Raw genomic sequence first — 12,642 nt, 5'->3', positions numbered from 1 at the left:
GATTGAATTTTATTTTTTAATTTAAATTTAAATTAAAATTTAAATTTATAAATATAATTTTTAAACTTAAACTTATGTTTTAATTAAAAAATAAGGTTAAAAACGTTAAATTTAATCCGAACAAATCCATTCCGTTTGGATTCAATTTCCAATATGGCCTCCCAGACTGGATTGGAAAAAAAAATAATTGGAGGGATTCCAATTCACTCGGGAATCGGCATCGGAATGAAAATTTTGCATACCAAACACAGACAAATGGATTCGTCCATTCCGATTTCGATTTCAGGGTGCAAAAGGAGCGAACCAAACATGCTCTTTAGCGTGCTTACTTCATTGTAAGTAGAGCAACAAGAATTGCATGGCATGCTATAATAAGAAATTGGAAGAAAGCTTAATTGTTATGGATGATTTTCGAAGGCTTAGAGTTCTCCCACTACTTGATCATGAATTTCTACCATATACGATGACATTATTCATAAAAAGTTACACCAATAGAGAGGAAGTTCACGCTAGAAAGGAGATTTAGTTAGACATCTAGAAAGATCATTGATTTCAGTGCAAGCACCCACATAAAACTGCAGTAACCTAGTTGTAAAGTCGATTTTCGTTGTCGGAGTCTCGTATACCTTTATTAGTTAATTCACGAATTATTAAAAATTCGAATTAAATGGCCCGTTTTTTGAAATTTTTTTTAAAAAAAAATGAATATCGCCGATTTTTTGGTCAGCCGAATAATTCGCGAATTATTCACAAATTATTAAAAATCTGAATAAAAAATTTATAATTTTTATATTTAAATATAAATTATCTTATATTATTATTTTATATCGAATCCCTTTTTTAAGCCGAATTTTCAACGAATTTAAAAAATTAGAAAACGAAATTTATGCATATTATATCCCGTACTGAATTTTTGCCGAATTCGAATTAACTAACTATGTCGTATACAGTCTGATGCAACGTGTTTTCAAGCATCAAGCATCTAAAACCTAAAAATTCATTTTTTTTTCCCTAATTGTTCTGAACATCTTACTATTTAAGAAAAATCCCTAAATTTCAAACCATCTTCATTAGAAAACTCAAAATAAGATATCTTTGTGAAAACCCAGGCTAAGAATAGTCCTACACCCGAATGTGAAATTCGTTTGGTTTGGGTATAGTAAGAACTGTATATTTCAGTGATAGATACAAGTTCAGATATTAGCAAGAACAAAAAACTAGACCAATTTGTGATTTGAATAAAAATTAAGTTGTTTTTGGGAATAAGAAAATAAAGATGGAATAGAAGAATAGTGGATAGTATATAAGTAAAAATAATGATTATTCTCTCTCATTATATTAGAATTTAAATTTTTATATTTTATAATTATATTTCAAAATTTAAAATTTTAACTTTTAAATTTCAAATTTTAAAATTAAAATTAAAATTTTAAAATATCAAATTAAATTTCAAATTTTAAAATTTTAAATTTCAAACTTTAAATTTAAGATCGAATTTAAATTTAAAAAATATAAAATATCAAAATTTAAAATTTAAAGTTTTAAAATATCAAATTCAAAATTTAAAATTATAAACTTTAATTTTTAGATTACAAATTATAAATTTTAAAATTTTAAAATTTAAATTTAAATTTTTAATTTTTAATTTTTAAAAATAAAAATAGGGGTAGGAACAACTGTAGTAGGTTATCCAGAGATAATAATTTAATATTAATTAGATTAATTATAATTTAAATATATTAATTAGATTAATTGATAATTTAATACTATAATTAAAATTAATTTTAAGAGTTTAATTAATCTTGTTCTCGGTTATTCCAGAGATAAGGGTGAAACAGTAATTCTAGGCTTATACCGAGTTATACCAGCCTATTCCAGATATTTTAGAACTACTATTCTTGGGTACGAAAAATAGCGTTTGGGTACAAAAGAGGGGATAAGAGGTTATTCCCCAGCTTATCCCCGAACCAAACGAGGTTGCTTAGTGTGTATGGATATATAAAACTGAATAAACTAGACTTGATAAAAGGGCTTAAGCATTTTGGACCAGTAGGTTTGGCCTAACAAATTATCATGTATAAACTACTCAATTAATCAAGCGACAGACTCAACAATGGTTGACCCCCTAGGAAGCAGGTTGTGACAATCTTATGTCTCTTAGGCTCAACTTCTTGATCTACAGACCAAAACTCGAGGGTCGGGACCTTGGAGAACCGTAATATGTCATCTCTGCTTCAATTCCAAGCTTAGAGAGTTTAGAAGCTTTCCATGAAAAATGAGCAAAAATAGAGAGAGAGAGAGAGAGAGCTAGGCTAGGGTTTCTCTTTGTTGGAAAATAGTAGAGGAGATTTGGGGTTAAATGGGATATAAACGATTACAACAATAGCAGATGGGATAATAAAAAAGGTTACAACAATAGTAGATAAACTCCTTAATAACAAGAAACTACATTCTTTGCAGTTTCAGTTTCAGGCCAAAATTTTGTTGGCTTTGGAGCTAACAATTTGGACTCCAGTGCCAAGTGCCATGAAAAGTGTTAACTCCGGAGCTCAACTTTTAGTTCCTCAGAATCTGAGAGCTCCAATAGCCTAAACAGTGTTTGGCTCTGGAGCTCAATATTGTGAATAGTGATTTTAGCCCATTTTTCTTTTTTTTTTTTGTTTTTGCTTCGATTTTGCCCAACCTCGTTTCGCTTTAGGACCCATTTGGCTTAAATTTTAGAAAAGTGATTTCTACAAAATTAATTTTGGTTTGGCGAAATGATTTTGGTTAAAAACTACAGAGCATTTGACTGAAGTTAGATTGAAAGTATTTGTTTTGAAGCGATCTTATAAAACTATTTGACAAAAAATTTTTATATTTGCATATAATAATTATTTGCTAAATTTTATTTTAAAATAATTTAAAAATTAAATTTAAATTAAAAACCTAAATTTAAACTCAAATTTAAAAATTTAAAATTAAAATTAAAAAGTTAAAAAATTTAAAATTTGAATTTTTAATAATTTGGCATTTGTAATTTGAAAAACTAAAACTTAAAATTTTAACATTTTAAATTTTAAATTCTAGAATTTCAAACTTTATATTTTATATTAAATTTTAAACTTTGAAGTTAAAATTTTGAATTTTAAAATTTAAAATTTGAGATTTGAAATTTGAGATTTGAAATTTGAATTTGAAATTAAAATTTGACATTTTGTATCAGGATTGAAATTTTAAATTTTGAATTTTCAAATTTTAAGTTAAAACTTAAAATTTAAAATTTAAAATTCAAATATAAATTTAACTTTTATAATTAGAACTTGAATTTAAATTTAAAATTTGAAGTTTGAGTTCAAAATTAAAATCAGATTTCAAAAAAATTGTTTTAACTGGTTCTGATCTTGGGCCTCGAAAATTAAAAAACTAATTTTGAAAATCAAAATCAAATTTAAAAAAAATATTGTCAATCGCTCTATTGAGTTGAAAATTTTTTTTGGGCCAAAAATAACTTTCCAAAAGCTTGGCAAACATCCACTTACTTTTCCAACATAACATGTATACTGTGGGATGAGTCATGTATATTATATATAGCTTTTAAGAAAAGGCTCCACAAGCCTCCTCTAATCTAAGTGCTAACAAGTATCAGCAAAAGAGACAGCTGCGCTTTTTCAGAAACAGTCGTGTGGACTATCACGCCCCGGATTACACAATTTTCGGACACGTCGACAAATCCGTCGTATACAAAGAATTTTTTCTGTATACGAAGCGTATCGGTAACTGAAAATATACAATACTACAACCAGTAGTATAGAGCTGTAAAGAAACCAAACAGGTAGAATAAAACAAGTCTCACATACATACAACAAAACGCTATACAAAGGTACTCGCTCCAGCGAGTTATAACAACTGTATGTACATGAACTCAACAAAATAAACCGGAACTACCTGCAGTGGTGGATCCTTTATCTCAGCAACTCGTCGGGTAAGGCTCTAACTCGCGACGCCCTTGCCTCGATTAGCCTCGGAAGGCGTAGCAACTGAAACCGGTGGCTCTGCAAAACAGTGGTAACAACTGGGCGTGAGAACTACTGTAAAAATAAGTAGTCCTCAGTGGGTACCGCCCTCAACATCATCGGTCCACCCACTAAGACTACAGTCAGAAACAAACTAGTAGTTAAAACTGGAAAGAAATCTACAGCTACCTGCCACTACACTATCCAACTGTAATAACTGTCAAATTTGACCTAATCTCAATAGGGACTGTGAACACACCCGTCCTGGGGACTGTGAACGCACCCGTCCCGCTGTCTAAGCCACGCTACCTCCACACAAAACAGTCCGTGGATAGCAAAACTAGTCAGTGACATCAACGCGAAAGTACAAAGCGAAACTCCGAAGCGGCAACTCATGGGCGCGACCCAACCGAGTATGCAAGCGTACCTTTGTCAAGCTCAATCAGGCTCTCACAAGCTAAAGTCAAGAAAACAAGTCCAATTGGCTACTAACCACTAGTCACGTGCTCTCGGCACAATCGGATCTCAAAATGACCAAATCCGGGTCTACCGTCAACCGCGACGGCACCCACTAGTCGGGAATAGTCCAAACACTACTATAAAAATAGACTCGGCATCCCAGCACTAGTGTAACAGTAAATTAGACTACCTGGGGTACTCACCACAAGAACACTGCAACTGTATAAAAGTACAACGGCCCCTAAGGCTAAATCAGGTAGTTTAACATATGACAGGTTCCGAACACTGGTTTTCTCCTATGTTTTATCCAAGTCCAACAAGTATGATTAATTGTTACAGCTAATAACATGCTCCCAATTCAGTTAATATGTCTAAAACATATCTACTCCTGAATTTAAGCTAAACAAGAACAACTTGTAATATTAACGATACATGTCGACCAACAATACTATAGGAGTAGGATTCCGATAATAAACCCACCTTGAATGCTAAGTCCACCCTGGCGCGACGTCGAGAACGGCGAAACCACGCCCTCGCCCGGACTCTTCGCGATGCTACGACTGCGACTGTATCCTCGAACGGCTCCGCGGCGCGACGTCGACGTCGAATCCGAGCTCCGCGGCTACTCCCCCGAGCTCCACCTCGCACAACTCAAGAGCACGAGAGAGAGAAAGTTAGAAAGTGCACACCTCAGCTAATTACCATGATAAGCATGAAGGAGTAGGTGTGGCATCCTTATCCACACTCAAAAGTCAAGTCTACCCTTTACCAACTCAACATAACAAACAAGGATACTACATGGACCATGTCCACCCTGTTGTTGAATTTCAATAATAATAATGTTTTAAGTACTAGTAACTGAATGTACCAACAAATATATGTAATAATAATTTTAATTTATTTCAAATTAATATAAAATTGTATATCATATTTATTGAAAAATTTAAAATAAAAATTATATTTTATAAATTTATATATTATATTTTATTACAAAATATTTGCGATATTCTATATATTTTTTTTTATATACATTGAATATTTTTAATATATTTTTTGATTTCTCATGAATCTAAAATTTAAGTATGTATTTTAATTCACATTTAATTTAAAATTTAAAATTTAATTTTGATACACTGTAATTAAAATATTTTAATTGTTAATTCAAATTTTATATCAAAAATTTAATTTAACGATGGTTAATTCAAAATTTTAATATATATAAATAAGATGGAATGAATTTATTTCTTAACAGATTGATCATAACCATGCGGTTTTATTTGAGATTTTTTTTTTTTTTTTGATTCTGTCTGTCATTGTAAGAATTACAATATGCTTTTATATGTAGTATAAATATGATTATTTTCATATTTTTTTATATGGAGCAGATGGTTTGAGTTCGAATCACATAACGCCCATACTCTTATTTAACTTTCTCTAATTTAATTTAAATTTATATTTTATATCTATGACAATGTCTGAAATCCAAATGTAACTTCAACTTTTGGAGACATGCAATTGTTTCACAATTTTTTTTTAACACATATCAATTGTAAATGATCACTTGTTTAACCTTAAAATTTTTTGATAGGCCCAACTAATATTAACCCAACGAGACTACGGACATGGCGGGCTTCTTGATATTTATGATCTAATCTATAATTCGAAAAAAGCTTAATTGAGTTGACAGACAGTAATGTTTCGATTTGATTGTATTACATACATATATGATTGTATAAAAGTTTAAAACATAAGAAAAAGAACCTATATATTCTTTTATTATGACACATGAAAAAAAGCATAAACAATATATTTGCTTTATTCTTCAACCCTTATACTTAATTATTATAGTAAAAAAAATTATATACGTCTTTTCATGTGTGAGAGAGAGGAAGAGAGTTGAGTTCCTATGCTTTTAAAAAGCACCGGAGCAATTGTACACTTTTTTAGTCATGATCATCTTAATATCCATGCAGTACTATAAATAATGTGTCCCGTAAGTCTGTTAATAAGTCTAAAAAGTGACAAACACATGAGCTCCTGTATTTTTAAAATTAAAACAGAGAAACTCATGACTCGCTCTCTATATATAAAATTATCTGCAATATCGAGTTTTCAACCGTTAGATGAAAGGATATACGGTTAGGATGATAGTGGTCTCCTATAGTTGAGTGAGTGGTTGGTCAAATAGTATAATATAATGGATGAAAATAATTAAACGGTAAGATCTAATGGTAGAAAATTTGATAGTACCAAAAACGTGGTAATATTGATAATATAGTAGCCGGACTCTAAATTTGCGGTCCTCAGCCAATACTTTTTTCCTATTGCCGTGGAGGGATGGGTAAGGATGAATCTGAAGTGATTTGAGGCTTACGAGGGCCTCACAAGTGTGAAGCTAAAGCAGGTGATGCATGGGCCTGCTTCTGGATAAGTGTTAAGATTGAGACTCATGGAGACCTATATTATAAATGTAGGTGTCTTTACCTTAGTCATTGTCGCTCCATGTAATAATTAACAAAGTTTTTGACATGAAAAGTATGGATAAGTGTGTGTAATTTGGAACCATTTTACTCTTTTCTTTTTTGTTTACATGGTCCTGTTCTGTTCTCAGCATATGCATCAATCTATTTTGACTTTTTTTCTTTTTGTGGACAACAATATCAAGTTGCTACTACAAAGTTTAAAAAAAGGTTCATGATCAGGAAAAAAAGACACCTAAAAAAATCAAAACAGAGAGGGAAAAATAATAAGAAAGCATACTGTAACGACCCAGCCCACTAGCAACAATAACTCGTTGGGCCCAAACCACCAGCCCAAAATGCTTAAGCCTAGTTAAGAGTTTAGCCCTATTGTATCTCATATATAGGACTATCTGGGGTCTCACAATCTCCCCTCCTTTAAGCCCTGACGTCCTCGTCAGGCTCAGACTCACAAGTACCAGGCGATGTGAGACTCATCTCGCTAGCCCGTCATCCAGACCCTGGCTCAGCCGAGACTCGCCACACATGTCCAGCTGGTGAACCGGCTCTGATACCAAATGTAACGACCCAGCCCACTAGCAACAATAACTCGTTGGGCCCAACCACCGGCCCAAAATGCTTAAGCCCAGTTATTATTACTAGTGTCTAAGTCTCTTATAAACCCAATGACAACCCCATTCCCATCCGATGTGGGACTATTGGGGTGTCACAGACTCCCCCTGTTAAGGTCCTGACGTCCTCGTCAGTGCAATCACACACAGCCCAAGATCACCAGGCTATGTGAGACTCGTCTCGCTAGCCCGTCATCCAGACCCTGGCTCAGCCGAGACTCGCCACACATGTTCAGCTGGTGAACCGGCTCTGATACCAAATGTAACGACCCAGCCCACTAGCAACAATAACTCGTTGGGCCCAACCACCGGCCCAAAATGCTTAAGCCCAGTTATTATTACTAGTGTCTAAGTCTCTTATAAACCCAATGACAACCCCATTCCCATCCGATGTGGGACTATTGGGGTGTCACAGACTCCCCCCGTTAAGGCCCTGACGTCCTCGTCAGTCCAATCACACACACAGCCCAAGATCACCAGGCGATGTGAGACTCGTCTCGCTAGCCCGTCATCCAGACCCTGGCTCAGCCGAGACTCGCCACACATGTCCAGCTGGTGAACCGGCTCTGATACCATCTGTAACGACCCAGCCCACTAGCAACAATAACTCGTTGGGCCCAAACCACCAGCCCAAAATGCTTAAGTCTAGTTAAGAGTTTAGCCCTATTGTATCTCATATATAGGACTATCTGGGGTCTCACACATACGAAAAAATTTACGTAGTTTGGTGAACACTTGCCGAGATAGGATGAAGATTTTGCTACGAGTAAAAGTGGAGTAGAAAAATCTCTCTCTCTCTCTCGAAAAACTCAAGTTTCTACATCAAACATTGCAACAATGCCGAGAACTCACGAAGAAAGGGAATGAATATATAAGAGAGGCTAAAAGAAAAAGTATCATTAGGAATAATACTGGCGTAACTAAATGTCCAAATAAGAATAGAAAATATGTCGCGCGCCTCCGGTTGTTATTTTATGTGGGATTAACTATACGTAAATTCCTAAGAGTTAGTAAGAAAAGAAAAGAAAAAACAAATCCATCTCTAATGGTGTTAGGGAGAACCTAATCTTGGACAAAATCCACAAGAGCTCCAGAACATAGAAGAACTCTTCCAATGTAGAAACCTAAACCCATGGATTTGAGCCAATAATGTACATCAACATGTCAACTCTTGTTTATTTGTGACACCCCAATAATCCCACATCGGATGAGAATGGGATTGTCATTGAGTTTATAAGAGACTTAGACACTAGTAATAATAACTGGGCTTAAGCATTTTGGGCCGGTTGTTGGGCTCAATGAGTTATTGTCGCTAGTGGACTGGATCGTTACATTTGGTACCAGAGCCGGTTCATTAGCTGGACATGTGTGGCGAGTCTCGGCTGAGCTAGGGTCTGAATGACGGGCTAGCGAGACGAGTCTCACATCGCCTGGTGATCTTGGGCTGTGTGTGTGATTGGACTGACGAGGACGTCAGGGCCTTAACGGGAGGAGTCTGTGACACCCCAATAATCCCATATCGGATGGGAATGGGGTTGTCATTGATCTTATAAGAGACTTAAACACTAGTAATAATAACTAGGCTTAAGCATTTTGGTCCGGTTGTTGGGCCCAACGAGTTATTGTCGCTAGTGGGCTGGATCGTTGTCATTGGGTTTATAAGAGACTTAGACACTAGTAATAATAAGACTTAAACACTAGTAATAATAACTGGGCTTAACCATTTTGGTCCGGTTGTTGGGCCCAACGAGTTATTGTCGCTAGTGGGCTGGATCGTTGTCATTGGGTTTATAAGAGACTTAGACACTAGTAATAATAACTGGGCTTAAGCATTTTGGGCCGGTTGTTGGGCCCAACGAGTTATTGTCGCTAGTGGGCTGGGTCGTTACATTATTATTTCATATGGGACAAATTCAATATAAATTCCTAACAATCTCCTCCAAATTCAATTAGTGAGCCAGTTGTCTCACTCTCCTTTCGACTCAATTTCTATGAGGAGGTTGCTGTGATGCTATAACTGATTTTACTTTGATATTGGAGTAACTCCATCAAAGGGTACATTAGCATGAGCATAAGTAGTTAGGGCATTATAATTGGATGATTCCACCGAAACAAAGAACATGAAGCCTAGAAACGCATGATCTTTTCTTTTTCCTGAGATGAAAGTTAGGAACATGCAACGATGATAGAGAAAATATAGTTATAACCACAAAGCATATTTCAGATGTAGCTTCAAAAAGAAGGCTTCGGAGATTAAGAATAGCCTATGGATCTTAACAAAAAAAAGAAATACAATGAAATGAAGTAGTCTCTGAGATATTGGAAGAAAACAATTGTAACAAGTTTATTCCGCACGTGGAAAACTACAATATTCTTATCATCCTCTCATCCTGATTTTTGAAATACCAAAAATTTTGGAAGCTCAATGAAGAAACAAAACAATCGGTGTCCTTCTCCAACATATTATATTTATATATACAGTGAATAAATTTTTTCTTAAATTGTTGAATAAAAGATAGTAGTGTATAGTCGTATGGTTTAATACGATTCCTAATACGGTGTATTTATAATGTGTGACAATCAGAATTATATTCAATCTTTGGCGTGCGTTATATTTAAGCTTTAATAACCAATCCATTATGATCCAATATGGATTTAATTAAATTGAATTTGGGTTTAATTCAGAATTAAACAAATTAGAGATGGAAAATTTAATGAGACTAGAATTTAACTGATAATTATGAGAATTAAAGCATATAAATAAAGATAAAAGGTTTAAAACTCAGATTAAAAAAGAAAAAACCCTAAAACCTAAAGGTAAAAAATGTTAGAGAAAAATTCTAAAATGGGCGAAATTTGGACAGCCGGAGCGAGTAGGATCCTTCATCGGAAAAGGTACACACATAATAGATTTAGGGATAGGAGGGAAGAATCCTTTTTGTGCGAAGAATCCTTCGTTAGAAAAGGCGCGAAGAATCCTTCATTAGAAAAGGTGCACACTTAGGAGAAGGACGGTAGGATCTGCCATAGTTACCCTCAGACAAAAGAAAAAGAAACAGAAGAATTATTTCAGATTTTCAGTGATCTCGATATTTTTTTTGGATAAAATCATATTAAAATAAACTGGTTCATAGGTGTAATGACTATAAATTTTGAATTAGAGTTATTTAAATTCAAATTAGAATTAGAATTTTGAAATTATTTTGAAAATTTGGATATAGAGAGAGGGCTTATTCCGCGAATCGGCGACTGTTTCAGACGAAACAAAAACACTACTTTAATAGTCTGGCAGTGCCGAAAGTTGTGGTGCAGTTTGATTTTGGGTTCGGCGCATCAAAAGCACGAAAAAGCGTGAAAATCTAGAGAGGGTCAAAACTTGAAACTCAATTTTTTGAGAATTCTAGTATTTTATGTGTGGAATTCGGTGAAATCACTAGTGGAGGTGCCTTCGCACATTTTACACATGCTGTGAGGGACTCGGACGAGAATTCTAAGATAGGAGGGAAATTTTGCAATTTGTCTAAATTATATATGAACACCTAGGGTTTCTTAACCCTAATCTACAGCCTCCTCTCCCTGTCTCAAGCCCTAGCCGTCATAGCATCACCCATACTTGTGCCGCCACTGACCTGACCTCCGGCCGCTGAAAAATCGGCTATTAAGCCTTCCTAATTCTTTCGAACGTGCACACACACACACACACTCTGATGCGGATCGGACCTTTCGGGTGTACGAACGTCGTCGACGCCGCAACCGCAATTGGGACTTATGGCTTGAATGACTAGAGATAGGTCCGGGTTGAATCGAACGTACGAATTTCTAGAAGCATCTAGGATATTCGCTTTTCGGTTATTTGAGCTTATCAGGTTGTTAGGATTTTGTTAGGATTTTATCTAGAAGATGTTATGGAAGTTGTTAAGTTGGTAAAGATTTTATTGTTAGGATTTTATCTAGTAGTTGTTATGAAGGTTGTTAATTTGGTAGAGATTTTATTATTAGGATTTTGTTTTGAGCTTATCACTGTTAGGAAAGCTCTTTAAATATTCTATGTATTGGACGATAATTAATCAATGAAGAAGAATATTATTATTTCCTATGAGATGTGTTCTCTAATATTCCTTCGCATTTATACGTCGACCGGAGCGAGTTCGTAGGGAGCGAGTCCTTTTATCTTATCTTTTCTTTGCAATTTCTTCTCCAACCTGAAGTCCACCCATCTGCTGACAGCACCTTGGACGTACCCTGCTGCTAGAACGTCACCGCCATCCGCCGCCAGCGTCATCAACACCACCTGTTGCCGGCGAATGATGCATCTGCTGCCAACATCTTTGACAACGCCTGCTGCCAGCAGCGCTGGCTGCACCCGCACTTCGTTCACCTCCCGTTGTTGATGCTGTTGCCGGGTACTTCCATCGTCATCGCCTTCAACCTTGCCCAATCGTTGCGCTTGAACCTCCCGTGATCGACTTGTCGTTAAGAACTCGCCCTCAACTTCTTAACTGCCAAAACCTAAACTTATTCCTTTTTCTTTTTTTTTTCTGGTCCTTTTCATTTTTCTTTCTAATCCTTTGACATCTCCCTTTTGCTTGGTTTGCTCGACCCAACAGGTTGCAATCGGTGAATAGGCTACGGACCCAACAATGAATCAAGCATCCTGTGGATCCCTTGTGCGCTAGTTCTTAATAATATCTCTTGCCGAGCCCGACAGGTTTGATCCAAACATCTCAAACTCTTATTTAATTTCAACGTCCGCCTTGCATTGCTTTACTCTCTAGGATCATCTTAAAATTATTTAATTTGTTGAATTTCGAATACAATTCCCGCTGTGCTACCATCATATTGCATTAGATGAGGATTTGTCCCAATTATATTTAACCTCCTAATCCTTTATTTTACGAATCCTGCATCAGATTTGGTATCAAAGCCCTAGGTTAATGTATAATCCTTAGGAGTGGAAAATTTTATCAACCTTTACCAAAATCATCAGACCTTGCGATGATGGACTAGATTTTACAACAATTGACCGCTTTGAACACTAAATTGGACGATCTAGGAAACCGTGTTGCCGCCCTATAAACGAACCCTGAAAGATTATCT

General features: G+C 35.3%; 1 long non-coding RNA gene across 1 annotated transcript; it reads right to left on the bottom strand.

The window, feature by feature from the left end:
• Positions 3,816–5,245, bottom strand: LOC109711929. Its single transcript, XR_002216720.1, has 2 exons — positions 4,935–5,245; positions 3,816–4,034 (listed from the first exon to the last, which is right to left on the bottom strand). It is a non-coding gene; the product is annotated as an uncharacterized LOC109711929 (long non-coding RNA).

Source organism: Ananas comosus, linkage group 6 (assembly GCF_001540865.1).
Source record: "Ananas comosus cultivar F153 linkage group 6, ASM154086v1, whole genome shotgun sequence".
Lineage (NCBI taxonomy): Eukaryota > Viridiplantae > Streptophyta > Magnoliopsida > Poales > Bromeliaceae > Ananas > Ananas comosus.
This window is presented reverse-complemented; position numbering and strand designations above follow the sequence as displayed.